The sequence below is a fragment of the Lepisma saccharinum genome, chromosome 13 (genome assembly GCF_977018435.1).
Source record: "Lepisma saccharinum chromosome 13, izLepSacc3.1, whole genome shotgun sequence".
In the NCBI taxonomy this organism is placed as follows: Eukaryota; Metazoa; Arthropoda; class Insecta; order Zygentoma; family Lepismatidae; genus Lepisma; species Lepisma saccharinum.
The window spans coordinates 83945470-83961954 of NC_139241.1; the positions used below are offsets into that span (position 1 = coordinate 83945470).

The window sequence follows — 16485 nt, forward strand, 5'->3', positions numbered from 1 at the left end:
CTTTCTTCGGAGTTGGATACATTGCCCGCTTTCTTTGAATTCGCGAGGCGGCTGGCCCAGCGCCGGCGGGCAACTCCACGGGGGTGACGGGCAAGCTTGACAGGGATACCACAAAGATCAGCCGATCAATATTGCAAACCAATTTTTTCCAGCATGTAATTTCTTCAGGATCGTGGAATTGTGGATTGTGGAGCCAAACTGTTACAGGAGAGGGAACATGGTTGCATATGGCGGGTAAAAAACCCTCTGAACTTCCTCAACAGTCTGGGTCAATGTTGCAAACCAATTTTTTCCAGCATGTAATTTTCCCAGGAACGGGAAATTTTGAAGCAAAATTATCGCAGGCAAGGGGAAAGTGTCATCATATGGCTGGGGCAAGAACATCATTGAACGCTTGCAGAGAAGTTGGAAAAGAGGTCGTTGATCTTCAAACAACTAGAGGTACAGAGGGGAGTGGAAAATTGTTGGCTGACCGGGAATGGTTTAGGAGTGCATCTAAAAAAATACCTAAATGTCAAGGACCAGTTCTAGTCTAGATCGCGTCGAGTGGTCTTGGTGCGTGGAATTTATTTAGAGGCAGCGTGTGAATACAGTAGTGAGTGGATTGTATTTTTGTGAATGATATGTGCTGTGTTGTGTAGTGAACTGAATTGAGTGACATAATTAACAAGCTGTCTATTCGGCTTACGAATGACGATAAGCTCCAAATCGTTGTGGATTTTTTTTTTTGTATGTCCACTTTATGAACAGATAAGCTAATGGGGATCGGACCTACAGTTAAAGTGTTATCTAAACCACCATGTATCGAACCCGGGATCCCTTAGTTTCAAATAGTGAAAATAGGTAGGTTGAAATTTTATTTTTATTCTCGTATATAGGCCTACATAATATTTCACAATATGGGCTTCTTATTTATGCAAATAAGAATGAAATTCTTGAAATCCTTTCCTTACTGACAGTGTACATTTCCATGTTTTATCTATGATGTATTTTTAATCACAGAGTCACATCACTTCAACCCGCCACCCCAAATGAGTTAAAAAATACAAAAACACCCCCACAGCAAATTTTTGTTCATTCGAACACTATGATATGGTGCGATAGCCCAGGTTTTTAACCCAGTATACGCCACTCATATACTATATATATATATATATATATATATATATATATATATATATATATATATATAGCATAAGCAACACGTACAACGTCTAAAACACAGACTATAGTTAAAAGTGTGATGAGAACCACTCTGTGCTTTCGCGGGTATCGAACTCGGGACCTACTGATTACATGGCGCGATGCTACCACTACGTCACTGAAAGTAAGTGAAAATACATATTCACATACACAGAGGCGTCTCGTGAACGCATGCGTCAATTGTGGGAAAAAGGACAGCTTGCTCTGCGACGACATTCATGAGCATTTCTACATTCTGATTTCTTCATATAGGAGAAGTATTTATTTTACACGAGAGCGCTGAACTAAGCTTATATTACATTTCTTGGATCTTAAGTGAAAGAAAGTAATAATTATTTTCCCAGAATTGATGCATGCGTCACTTCAGATCCAAGAAATGTAATATAAGCTTAGTTCAGCGCTCTCGTGTAAAATAAATACTTCTCCTATATGAAGAAATCAGAATGTAGAAATGCTCATGAATGTCGTCGCAGAGCAAGCTCTCCTTTTTTCCACAATTGAAGCATGCGCAGCATGCACCGACCGCATGCGTTCACGAGACTCCTCTGCAGGGGGTGCTATTCCGGCTTCCCGCGCTACGGCGGCACGTGAAGGTCTTCTGCTAGAGTGACGTCAAAAAGGGGACCCCTCAGCTGCGGGCCACTTAATAACATGTAAAATCATACAAGTTTATCGCCTCATAGAGGCGATTATAACTCTTGGGAAGCAATGTTTATAACATGTAGTTCTTCTTCACTGCTTTCCCGTACCTTCTCAAGTTAACTGAGGATGGCAAACGAACAAATTCATGCTGAATTCAGCAAAAAGGGAATCAATGTCTTTGGTTCTTTAACACTATTTGTCTACACTTCTACATGCAGCAATAAAGTTCGTTGGTTGGTTTATTGGTTGATTTGGTGTCTTAAGTCCACTTTATGCACAGTAAGGCTAATCGGGACTGTACCTACAGGTTAAAATGGAATCCGAACCACCATGTGCCTTCACCGGGTATCGACCCCGGGACCCCTTGATTACGAGACACACCAATGAAGTTAAATGATTATTAGATGAGAGTCTCATCTTGAGACGAGCACAATAGAAAGAACACCCGATAAATCGTAAAGTGAAACAATTTTAAATGCCTGTGTGTGCTGGAGGGGGGGTGGGGTAGAGTCTCGTGCGAATATTTTCATGCAAATAGTTTACTAACTTAATTAATTATACCATGGACATAACTGCAACAGGATCGAGAGAGTAAGATTGAACGGAAAGGATTAATTAAGTCCCTCTACATGTATATAACGGGTCTCCATGACAGCATAACGCTTTAGGAAGCCAGAGGCCCCAGTTTGAACCTTAGTAAGGCATATAGCAATGCTTCTCATTCTCCACTCATTAGTTCATCATTCATCCTCATAGTAGCGATCAACCCAGTAGAAATTCGTATTTAAATGAACTACACATACATACATATTGATTTATTATTATTTCGTTTTTCTACTACCTCTGGCTAATCGCGAATATGAGGATGAATCGTGATAAGATGAGGCGGATGAAGGGACAATCATAAACATGTAAGGACAACACAATATGAGCCCCACCAAGGATTATAATGGCCACGAGTCCAGACGCCAGAGCCTCGCCAGTCACTAGTATGTAAAATACAGTCCAGGGTGTACTACGTGGAAATTAATACAATTGGGCACTCAGGATATATATATATATTAATTTTTATTTAACACGTAATGTTTTTTTATACGGAAGAAACATGCATCAAATTATGTCTTTATATTGTACATATATTCAGGTAGTGTTGTATTTTAAAAATTTCCAGCAGTAGAATTTCAGCAACTTCTTTGCGGGGGCGACTTATTGTTGACAAGAATTAATTGAAGTTACTGCTGCATAACATAATAAGTACGAGTATATTGCAAAATCATAGAGAAAATGCAGTGGGTGGAGGATGTCTATGCAATTTATCCTAGTGGGGAATTTTCTTTAAGAGGGTTTTCTTAACTAGAGAGATAGCATTCCAAAACCTTTCCCTCTTTGAGCACTGCTGCCTCTCCTGTGAAAAAATCTTGCGGGCGTCCTTGTCAAATTGCGTCATTACGAGGCAAATATTTTTTTCTTATTTTTGGGTTGCTTTCCTGTAACTTTTACCTAATTAGAAGGCGAGGATGAGTAATGAATAGATGCAATAGATGGACACCCGCAAAGGGACACAATGACCAGGCGGGACTCGAGCCTTAAACCTTCGCTGGGTAGCGAGATCGTTACTGAACCAATTAACGTTCTCATCTATTTCTATTTTGAGGGCCTCCCGATGGCGTAGTAGTGGCGTCATCGCCTTATAATCAAGGGATCCCGGGTTCGATACCCGGTGGATGCACATAGTGGCTCGGATCCCACTTTAAACTGTAGGTCCAGTCCCAATTAGCCTCAATGTGCATAAACTGGACTTGAAACGCCAATTCAATCAATCTGTCTTATTATTTCACGTCACTTTTTAACATATAGAGCAAACTAGGGCAATGAAATGAAAATGAAAGATGAAATAGATAAGATACACAATGATACACACCCATGCCTCAACCAGGGTTCGCTTCTGAGTCCATAGAGCGTTACGCTAGCCATTCCTCCAGGTAAGGGATATACGACAGACGATTTGACGTAGGCTACACCAAGGGGGTTCATACCTGCAGTTAGGAACAATCAAATGGAAAGTAATTGCTTCCAGTTTCCGCTTTCATTGTTCGGTATAAGCCAACTTCGAGGCACAGATTTCTCCCAGATGTCAGAAAAATCTACAGGTCCAGTAGTAGCGATCAGGTATTCGTTTACAGAAGTGCTTGTGCTGTTTGTCTTGAATATTAAAGTGAGTAATTTTAGGTCGTATTACGTGTATTCGGTGTCTGTACCATGAATAAGCGTGCCAAAGGTAAGCATTCTTGTGCTGTTGCAGTGTGTACCAATTGGGGCTTTAAGGAATCTGGCACCACATCTATTTCTATTTTGAGGGCCTCCCCGATGGCGTAGTGGTGGCGTCATCGCCTTATAATAGAGGGATTCCGGTTCGGTACCCGGTGGAGGCACGTAGTGGTTCGGATATGGAAAAAGTTATTCAATTTGAGATTGTGTTTGCATCCTTCCATGGGTCAACTGTTTCCAAGCAACATAAAGTTATGGACACTCTAAAGACAGTACTTCAGTCAAAATTTCCTGAAGTTAACGAAAAGATTATTTCCCTGTAAGTCAGAACAAGAACTTTTATTAGAATTCGACATTTGAATAAACTAATGAAACTCAAGTCCATGGAAGCAAGTGCAGCGAGAAAAATACGACAGTGGGTAGCATCGTCTTCAAGATCATAAGTCTCCAGGAAAGGTAAGTTGTAATGAATTTTTATTCTTACTGATATTTATTTCCGCCTCGGCCTCCACCGTATAGTGATTAATAAATCACATTGCTAAACCAAGACAGAGGCCAGGCCTGTTGTTCATGTATTTGTTATTTGACGTCGCTTTTTTACCACTTTTGGTTAATCGCGGCTATGAGTGTTGATCACATAAAATTGATGAAAGGGCAGGCACCTGGCACGAGTTTCCTTGAATTTATTAAGGGATTACGCTTTCCCACGACATTGCATTTTATCTATTTATTATTTATTTATTAATTTCTAAAAAACATATTTTGATGTTACGGTTTTTTAAACACAAATCAGTTTAGGTAGAATATTTCTGCAATTTTACCATAGTGTAAACCTTAATGTAAGCGAAAGCATGTGTGCATCACTAGTTAAAGATTTTCACATTTACAATATATATATATATATATATATATATATATATCCAAAACCCATTTTCACCTCACTCAAGGATTATGTTAATTCAATTCAAATTGTACGCGGGTTCAGTGCCATGAATCTAACCTTTACTGAACAGAATGAGATTGGTTCATAGAATGTATCGCCGAAAATCAATGTCGCTGATATCCCGTTGTCGCTGTTCTATTTTCATTAGATACGAGCTCCAATTACCATTTTAATCCTTCGTTTTAAAAGTTATTCAAACACAAAAATAGTTATCGGGGGTCATTTTAAAGTTGTTTTTTTTACTTCATTACTGTCTTCATTTGATTTTTTTTTATTTTCTAAGAATTTCGGCGGGCTGCAGCCCCTTAAGCCCCCCCCTGCGTACACCAGTGCTTGCCACACTCATCTAGCCTACGCTCCCATCAAATTTATCATTTCATCATTCATTTTTATTGTTGCGGTTACCCTAAATACGTAGAAAAGCGACGTCATATAACATCAGCGACAGCGACATCCTATGTATACTAGATATATAAATTATAATGAACAAATTATCAATAACAAACATCTGTGAAAATTTGAAGGTATGAAGGATAATAAGTATTGGTGTGGTAGCGAAATATTTAATACGTAAAATTGTATTTATTTACCCATACGCAACTTCAGATTTCAATGTAGGGGCGATATAAGAGGATAGTCGTGATTACTTTTTGTTTGATTTGTATAACGCCATTTATTGTAATTGCGTGCTGTAAACTTCTTCATATTATTGCCTAGGTCTTATTCCTTGCGTTTTGCTTATTATTCTGCTGCAAATGGTTAATAGAACCAAGATATGGACAATTAAAAATGAAAATATTTCCCGTAAGCTTCCATTGCTACGCGAGCCTCGCCCCTTGACAGATCCCCTTGGTCACGTCAGAGCTCGTTGCGGATTCTGGCCAATGGGAGAGCTCCGTGTCTCGGAATGCTCTTCCTAAAATACTTCTATATTCCTTGACTCCTCTGATTACACAGTACTATCGGAACACCCACATTGTATTCATTCACACAGCGAGGAAAATATTTATAATAAGTATCAAGTAAATTATTTCAAAATGTTATCAATTTGTAGTACTTTTAAAGCACTACACTTTTATTTTGAAAGTTAGTATTCCTATGTTATAACTGCAAATGAGTGTGAATGTAATACTAATACATCACTGCAATACATTATCCTGCGCCACTATCCTTTATACATATTATATACTCCAATCTAAAACAAAACACCGAAACTACCTTACTGATTTTGCGTTGAACATGTCTGTTTAAAGGGAAGAAATAACAATTACCTGAATTTGGCCAACATTTAACTGATGATGCGAAGAAGATATTCGCTTCCACACTATTAGCTAAAGTTACATTATAAAATGCACTGCACAGACACTTACAAACACCCCCCCCTCCCTTTCAAGTGCTAAGTAACCATTGATTGATCCTCTCGCTATCTTGCATTCCAAAGATAAGATAACTACGCGAGAAGGGGAGAAGATTGTAATGTATGATTCTGAAAAATATCACAAATCACTTCCATGTGGCTACGTAGAAAGCACAAAATTTGTCCGACATTTTTCACCGACTACATCGTTAATTTTCCCTCCAATATGCACAGAGAAGCTGCACTTTCATTTGCCGCAATCTTAACAATGTTGCCAAGGCATTACAGAAACTATTCCAAAATTATCACAAAAAATATTTAGTGACGAGTGTTATAAATTGATGCTTTTCAGCCAAATATGTAGTAAACTGTATTATATCACATTTTTATATTAGTAAATAGTATAAAACTACATGAAATTTTAAATGTAATACAATACTATTTCAGTGAATTAAGATGAAATGTGAAAAAATAAAGAAATGCAGTTGTGTCCGATATTCACATCTGTATCACAAATAATAATAAATTGGCAATAAAATCATATGTATTACTGATATATACTGTTATTTGATTACAATGATTATCAACGGCCCGATCACCCCGCGCTTTCCAATATATCAACTGGCGTACGCAGGGGGGAACTGATGGGTATACAGCCCTCCCTGAATTTTAAGAAAATCAAAATTTTCAAAATAAAGCAGTAAAGAATTCGCGGTAAATTCTTAAAATTACTACAGAATATTATTTTTGTCTCTGAACAACTTTTAAAACAAAGGTTACAAATGGTGATTACGAAATATTTTATTGTGCATTCCGCCTCCCCATCTTTACAATTCCAGCAACCACCCCCCCAAAAAATCCTGCCTAGGCTCGTGACTGTAATTAATTGCATTATTTTCTGGTCTTTACAACGAAGTTTTCAAACCTACCTACCTCTCTCTACCTCTCTCTCTCTCTCTCTCTCTCTCTCTCTCTCTCTCTCTCTCTCTCTCTCTCTCTCTCCCTCCCTCCCTCCCCGTATAATGATGATCTGGCATATCTGCTGAAGATACATGCACACCGATGATTAGCCAAAATTGTATGGACTTTCTTCTTTAAAAAGTTCAACTATCACTCACATTTCTCATACTACACAACCCATCATTAACTGCCATTACAGATTCTGAATATAACTTCCAAGTCAGTATTTTTTTATCGCGGGTCATTTGCCGCGTAGCAATTGATAACCAGTTCCTCATTTGTTGCCGTCCCGTTCGCACCTAGCACAAAGGAGTACTTCGTGTAGAACGGATTTCGAACTGGTTGCACGACGTGGGACTTCGGGCCGAGACGAAGATGGCAGCACCAGTAGCAACTACGTCACGCGGAAAACTCTCATACATGATAAACACTCCATTCCTTATGCTTATAAAAATTCACTGTCAAGGACTTGTGTCTCCATCACATATTCATTCCGTTATATCTGCGAAACGAGTCCACTCTGTGGAAATCGAAACATAGTCTTTGAGAAATCGAATTCTTTATGCAGTATGCCAATTATGTAATAAATAAATAAATAAAATAGGTTCGACGTCTTCAATGCGATGGGCGAATGGACTCGATTTATGAATTATTCAGTTTGTTTTGCAAGTCCGCTTTATGTACTGATAAGCTAATAGGACTGGGCCTATACAGTGAGATTTGAACCACTATGTGCCTCCAGCTTGTATCGAACCTGGGACCCCGTGATTACAAGACGATGACGTTACCGCTACACCACCAGGGAAGTACGATGTATGAATTATTATCAACAGGACAAAATTGAGACTGCAATTGTTGATAATGTGACTCATCCTATGTAATCCAACTGTGCCTAATTCTATGATTGATTGATTTAATTAAAAGTTTTGAGTGCGTCGGCACTAAAGGCCATTTTGCACCCTTCCATGTATACGGGGAAATATCCCCTTATCTAAAATGCTCACTGAAAAATTAAAATGAGGGGTGTAAAAAGCCATTTGGGAAAAATTAAAAGTGCTAGGTTATTAAAAGACCTGCACAAAACAAGCACAACACATTAAAAAGTCAGAATGTATAAAAAGCTTCTTCACAGACGGTGGAAAAACCAGTTCTTCACATAAAATCTAAAAACATTTGATAAAACACTGTTGTCATCACCCAACAGGGATGACAAACAGCTGGGAAAATTAAAAGTCTGTCTGAGGATAGCAAATTCGGCACATTCAACAAGAATATGCTGAACACTTAAAACAATGTTACAAACACGACACATCGGAGGGTCCAGCCTTAGCAGCAAGTCACCATGCGTTAGACGGCTGTGTCCTATACGCAGTCTGGTAAGAATAACTTCTTCTCGACGAGACGGACGGGACGAGGAACGCCACACACCTGTGATCGGCTAAGAGTGTGAAGATTGTTCCTTGTTTCCGCATCCTACTCGTCTAATTTTACGAAAATATCTATGTAGCCACGTTCGTAGTAATGTATCTATTGGTAATACGTAGTGGGATCAATGAGTATTACCGTGCAAATTGTCCATCACCATGTTTGTGCACTTTATTTGAACCAATAAGAGCTTCAATAATTAAAATAAAACTCAAGAGAAGCTGTTGACAACATCTGCACCAGCATACATAAAAATCCATCGCTTAGTAACACACAGGATGTAAGAGGAAAATTAATGAAAATAGTCATGGACAATTTGTCGAGCAATACTAGTGGATCCCACTGTACATATCCCACTCTACAAGTCATACGACATAAATCGTACTGTTCAAATTAGGATTTCTATTGAACGACAATGGATCATACATTGTATTTTGCTCAATTAGTATCTGATGAACGAAGTGGTTGAACAAGCCTGCAGTACTCTGTTCATAACGTTCGATGAAAATTGTCGAAATAAAGATTTATAGTACAGCATTATTGAAACTATGAATTCTTTAGACAAAATTCAGGAACTGATACCCGAATTGTGAACTTTTAACGGTAAATGATAGTGATTGACATCCTTATGATATAATAATATATTTTTACGAGTTTAAGTAAACCATTCTATTGCTCTTATCAGCGAGTACAGTTACATGATAATGCAGAAAACTTTCTCCGCTTCTGGGTTAAATTCACGATACGTTTCTTGTTTACATGGAACTTTGGAAATGGGAGATCTTACGTGTAGAAAAAATGGTGGCGATGCGGAAGTTTGTAGTTCTAAACGTTATTTCTTAGATATGAAAACAATTCGTCCAACTCGAACGCAGCTCTTGTGATACATTAATGGAGAAGAATTTCAAAACTGTTTGACAAATGATTTCAGGAAAACTTTTCAGGTTGCAAGATTTTCTCCTTTAATTGTCATGTGTATTATATTGGCGAATGAAATTATAGCTATCATAGACGCTGCATACACCATAATATTACTTACAAATTTGATTAGATATCAGATGGAATCACCACAGTGGTGAAAAAAGTTGAATTTGAAATATAGTTGCAGTTTATATTTGTCTCCCACCCGCTTGGTGGCGCTAGTGATTTCCGCATTTACATCACCAAAGGGAAGAGTTGTATCCATTCTACAGTTTATTCTTAATTACATATCATGGTAAACGTGAGCACAGAACATTATATACTTGCATATATTGGGCGTATTTAAATACAACATAATACAGGAACTAGCTATACATTTGTGTATTTACTAATAGCTACGTAGATAGTAAATTGTGAGACTGAGAACAGATTCCTCCCACAAAATCATGCTAAGATTTACTGCGTTGACGAAAACGCTAACATCGGATTCAAACAAGAGACTTCCAGTTTCCTTTTTATCCGTATTTGAAGGTCGCAACGCTCGGCGACCACAGCTCGCAAAGTCCAATGAACTGCACGACAGAGCCGCTTCTGACCATGCATATCTAGCAACAGAGGTCGGCAAAGTCGTTGCTCCGTTATTGCAGTTTACTCCACAGCTGTTAGCCACTTTTGTAATAATCGGTTACGTTGCATGTCTGAATTCGGACACCGTACATGGCACAGATTACCTACGGCAGCAAGTCTTCTTCTTTTTTTAAAATTTGCTGCACGGCATATGGAAGGCGCGACCCAGGAATGGTGAGTTTTCCCTGGGAACACAGACAGTTACCAGACCGGAAACCTTGAGTACACAATCGAAGCTTCATCTCTGCTTGCCCATATATGGTTATGAATATGAAGACTGTGTGAAACCTCTATGTTGCTTTTATATTCTTTGCATTTGCATCTTATTAAATAGTTGATAATATTGGTGATAGTTGCTGCCTCTCTACTTGCCATTTAGGATTTCTGACTAATAGTAAGACAGATTGATAAATTGATTTAGTTTATTTTACTTCGCTCTTCTGCCGCTTTGGCTAATCGCGAAGATGATGAGCGGTGATATGAAAGTGATGAAGGGATACTCACAAAGAACACCCATGCCAAGGCAAGGATTCGAACCCTAGACCCCTGGTGTCGTAACACAGCGAGGGAAAAATCTAATCTGGTACAGTGAGATCCATGAGTATTGCCGTGCAAATTGTCCATCACTATGTTCGTGCACTTTATTTGACGCAATAAGAGCTTCAATAATTAAAAGAAAACTCATAACAAGCTGTTGACAACTTCTGCAACAGCGCACATAAAAATCCATCGCTTTAACACATAGGATGTAAGAGAAAAATTAATCAAAATAGTCGTGGACAATTTGCACGGTAATACTCATGGATCGCACTGTACAGTGAAGTTGAAATGCAGGGTGTCCCAATAAAACATATACATACTTTGAATTATTAAACGTGAGTGCTTTACAAGACAGTTAATTTTCAAAATTTAACAGAATCTACAGACATGATTAACTTTCCCTCGTCAAACAAACTAATGACGGTTCTAAAGCGGGAAGCAATGTCTTGTGCGCATTCTCGTTCAGTGGCTGCCTTCAATTCGTCGACTCTGCCGGTTTTGTACCATAAACTTTATCCTTTATGTATCCCTGTGCAAAAAGTCTATTGGCGCCAGGTCTGGTGAACGCGAAGGGTGTTCTTCTAAACCTCTTCACCCAATCTATCTGTTCGGCACAATTTTCCAAGTACCACTCGCAAAACTGCACTCTCCGGTCCGGATCATCTGCATTGAGAGCATGGATTATTCTTGGAACGTAACTGTTCCAATGCCAGTGCTTCAAAATGCAATGGACACTTGATTTTGATATCATTAACGTGTGTATATATATAACTTTGGAAGTTGTAACAATTCTACGTGGTCGAAACAAGTTATTATTGGTTTAATGGGGAAAGATAGAGAGAATGATAAACAGTGTTGGGAGAAAAGGAATATAGAAAGATAAAAGAGGAAGAATGAGAGAAAGAAGATATATAAAGAGAAGGGGAGAGGAAAGTAAAGGAAGAAAGTGCACGTGGCCGCGCCCGCTTGAGCAAACAAAAGAGAAGGGGTGGGGGAACTAGCATGTGAAAACAAAACAAAACTTTCTTACCAAAGACTGTTTGTTTATAATCAAACTAACTTCCTTGATGTTCGAAGTTTAGATTAATGCTTGAAGTAGGCCTTCTATGTGAAGATAATAAAAGTAAAATGAATGGGAGGTGATTATTGTAGTTATTTGTTTGGGAGCATGGCTTGTCAGGTCATTTGCGTAACTTGGGACCTGATTTTTGAGGGGGCAGAATCGAACTTGGGGCTTAACTATACGAGGCGACAGAATCAAAGGTTTCCATCCCATAAAAATAACATACACGATAATTTGCTAAATAAATGTTACAATTTCGAAATTACAAATATTACTCTTTATTACCAGGCTCCACGAGATTAACAAAAGTAGCTACCACTAACTTGCCAACTGTAATAAACCTGAAAATTTGGGGGGCAAGTACGCCCTTGCCCCGCCAAGTTATGCCCATGGTTAAGTTTCAAGAATCAAGTAAATTATAGTTATTACTCAAAATCTCGCCACCGAAGATTCTGGGTGTTTCAACTACGTTGCGATTAACTTAATGATGCAGAAAAGTAGCATAAACTGTGGTTCCATCACGTTTCAAGACTGACTTTCCGAACATGCGTTGAATTAAAACTCCTCATCGTATGCAGGACATCACAAAGCTCTGTGCATAAGCAAACGCTCAAGTCATCCAAGCATGCAGGGCGCCGGAGTGGAACAACTAATCTTCTTTTCGTCTTGACCGTGTTATGTACACAAAATAGTCGAGAGCTCTAAAGGAGAACATGATACAATTAACAAAGCGATGTTCACAACGTGTTTGCTCAGTAGAGTTCAGTCAGCGCTCGATCCAGGCTCGAATTTTTGAAGAGCTTTAATGTTTTGCTTGATAAGTGTTCTTCTGGGTCGGCAGCTGGAAGTATTTCGCAGTCTTGACATCTGTTAGACAGACTCTTTGAGTGTTTTTGTTACGGCTGTCAAAGATAGCTGCTTAGGAGTTCGTTTATCGGTCAATACTTCTAACCGTTAAAGATCTATCTCTTCCGCATTACCGTTAGTAATTAGTTCGAAACCTACATTGAACAGGGGCCGTGAAGAAGTTCGAATCTTTAAATACATTTTTTTCTAAAATTACATCATCTGTTTCGTATTCAGTACTTTTTCAATAGAAATTTCCCTGTTCAAATGTGATTGTCATATCTAATAATCAGATTCAAAATACAAGTTCTATAACACAAACATTTAGATTTCAAAAAAGCATATGATTCGGTCAAAAGAGATAAATTATATAATATATTAGTAGAGTTTGGAATTCCTAAGAAGCTTGTTAGTATGATAAAAGTATGCACCAGTGAAACAGAAAGTAAAATTCGTGTGGGTATTAATGTGTCTGACAAATTTACAATTCATGATGGGTTAAAACAAGGAGATGCATTATCTCCATTGCTCTTTAATTTTGCCTTAGAATATGCTGTTAGGAAGGTAAAAGAAACTAACGAAGGACTAAATTAAATGGTGTGAGTCAGTTGTTAGCATATGCAGATGATGTAGACTTATTAGGGGATGATATAAATACAATTAAGAATAATGCTAAAATATTTTCCAAAACTGCTAAAGAGATAGGTTTGGAAGTTAGCCAGCCTGTATATGCTTACAGGCCGAAACCAAGTGTTAGGTAATAATCAAAATCTAATTATTGATAACAACTCATTTGAACCAGTTTCCAAATTCAAATACTTAGGAGTAATATTAACAAATGAAAATTATCTTAAAGAGGAAATAAAAAGTAGGCTTAATTCAGGAAATGCATGTTACTTTTCTATTCATAAACTTTTGTCTTCTCGTTTAATATCTAAGAAACTAGAAGTTAAAATATACAAAACAGTAATTTTGCCTGTAGTATTATATGGGTGTGAAACTTGGTCCCTTACATTGAAAGAAGAACATAAATTGAGAGAATTTGGACCTAAAAGGGATGAGGAGACAGGTGAGTGGAGAAGGTTACATAATTTAGAACTACATAATTTGTATTCATGTCCAGATATTATAAGAATAATTAAATCAAGAAGATTTAGATGGGCAGGCCATGTGGCACGAATGGGAGAGGAAAGAGGAGTTTACAGGATTCTTGTTGGGAAACCTGTAGGAATGCCAAGACGAAGATGGAGGGACAACGTTGAGATGGACCTAAAGGAAATCGGTAGGGATGGATAAGAGTATATAGTGTTGCTCAAGATAGGGACAGATGGAAGGCCTGTGTTGCTGCAGCCATGAACCTTCGGGTTTAAGAAGGCTAGAGAGTTAGTTAGTTAGTTAGAAATGTATACACATTACACTGGTCTGGATTGAAATTTTGACAGAAATAAAAGTAGCCATTCTTTATAAATTTTGGAGTGTTGAATTCGAAAATGACTAACTTTTCTTGACTGTCTCATGTTCTCATCTTATGCATGAAAATGTAACCCAAATTGTCTCGAAATGTTGTACCGTATGCTCAATATGTAGAAATCTTATTTTTTGCAATTGCGAGAACATAGAAAACAGTTATTTTTGGTCCGAAATTGACTATAAATGAATAAAGTAACATGTGAGACACAAAATAATATAAATTCAGTAGGTTAAGAAGCTCGATTATCGGATAGCACTATTTTCCGTCAAGCAAGTGTTGCACACGAACAACAATAAGTGTAAATAATAGGTCTTACGTCTCCATAGCGTCAATCTGTGTGAGACAACTGGGTGCTAACGTAGTGTTTCTTTACAAAAGTATTGAATTTCCCAGTTGGGAGATTCTGCAGTCTCATTTTCGGCTGCATTTCTTACTGATAAGGTTAGTAAGATTATGTATTTTAAATGTACAATGTAAAGTGTGAAATGTCTACTTTAGGTTTTTGAGTTCTGTGAAGTTTCGTGTGCATGACCTCGCATATAAGAATAGGCAGTGCCCTAATATTTGGATAAACATGGGTGTTACATTTCGGATGTCCGATATCTGAACACCTCTTTCCTGTCTTTAATTCTAGATGATTTGAAGGGAGATGTGGGACCCTATATCAGCGCGTGACTTCTATTGCTTAATTTCTACTGAATTGCTTCATTTATTTTTGTTATTTAGTGTCGTTTTTCGGCCACTTTTGGCTAATCGCGACGATGACGATGTGTGATGATATGATGAAGATATTTGACTGTGAATGAACTTTAACTGTATATATAATATTTTATGTATATTATTACCATTAACATTATTATTAAAATTTGTGTGTATTATTAACATTATCTTTGTGTATATTATGTTGACTTCGGTCCTTGTGATGGACAAATTGAAAAATGAAATGAAAGAAAGAACATCAATGCCCAGGCCGGGATTCGAACCCGGGATCCCTAGCGTCGTAGCACGCTGTGCTAACCACTCCGCCACGAAGGCCGGCTTTCCTGAATTGCATTTAGCTACTGAAAACGAGATTTTTTTTTCGCATCTTGCGCCTATCAAATTATTTGGAGGGGGTATAAAGTGTACAATTCGGGTGAAAGGAATTCTGGGGTAGTGTACCCTTGTGCCCCTCGTTTCTGCGTCACTGCTTTATTTCTTACAACGCGACGACGGTATTGGTTGATTTTCTATGCCCACGCTTCAATTTATGGCGCCCCAGTGGCAGTTCGTCTTTACTCGGCTGCTACGTACTTTCCTGTCCTGGTCCGCTGTACATGGTTACCCCACTTAATTTGCACAGCGTGACGTCATCTTCTAACGCAAGAAGGGAGCTTTCGTAATAGGGAGAATTACATGCTGCAGGCCAAACGAAAAAATACTTGCCTTTCATCATTAGGGTACCAATACGTGGAAACTGATAAAAAAATATATGTACAGTGGGATCCACTAGTATTGCTCGGCAAATTGTCCATGACTATTTTCATTAATTTTCCTCTTACATCCTGTGTGTTTTTAAGCGATGGATTTTTATGTATGCTGGTGCAGAAGTTGTCAACAGCTTGTTTTGAGTTTTCTTTTAATTCTTGAAGCTCTTGTTGGTCGAATAAAGTGCACGAACATGGTAATGGATAATTTGCACGGTAATACTCATGGGTCCCACTGTACGTATAAATAAAGTCTTTCCTTCCGTTACACTATGATGGCCAAATCCGGATAAATATCTGGATACTGGATAATTTTCTATGCGGATTTCAAATACACAGATTATCCAGATATCCGAATGTGTGCATTATCCGGACAGTTTTATCCTTTATCCGTTTTACGGCCTATCCACATATTTTATTCGTCATGTTCTTATTTCACTGTACGGATTTTCTAGAAATCCTTCATCAAATCTGTACTATCCGGATATCTAAATTATCCGTTGCATGGATATCGGATAATTTGAAAGCCGGATATGTCCTGATTTTGTGGCCATGCCTAGTATCGACATCTAAGTACATCATGGGCTTCCACGATTGCGTCGGCTTGTAATCAAGGGGTTCGGGGTTCGATACCCGGTAGGGGAACATAGTGGTTCGAATCTCGCTTTAAACTGTAGGTCCAGTCCCAATTAGCCAAACTGAAGTGGACTTAAAAACCAATGCTCGAATGAGGGGAAGGCGGGGGTATGGCAT

The 16485-nt window shown here is 38.2% G+C and overlaps 1 protein-coding gene across 5 annotated transcripts in view; it reads right to left on the reverse strand.

The window, feature by feature from the left end:
• Positions 1–16485, reverse strand: part of jar (Myosin heavy chain 95F jaguar) — a 165096-nt gene that overhangs the window by 114487 nt on the left and 34124 nt on the right. Inside the window, exon 1 of one of the 5 annotated variants that reach the window (XM_083134576.1) lies at positions 6328–6443. The exons of the other annotated variants lie outside the window; for them this stretch is intronic. The gene's annotated coding sequence lies outside the window, so the exon portion shown is untranslated. Of the gene's footprint in view, positions 1–6327; positions 6444–16485 lie in introns of those variants that run through there. 5 annotated transcript variants of the gene reach the window in all.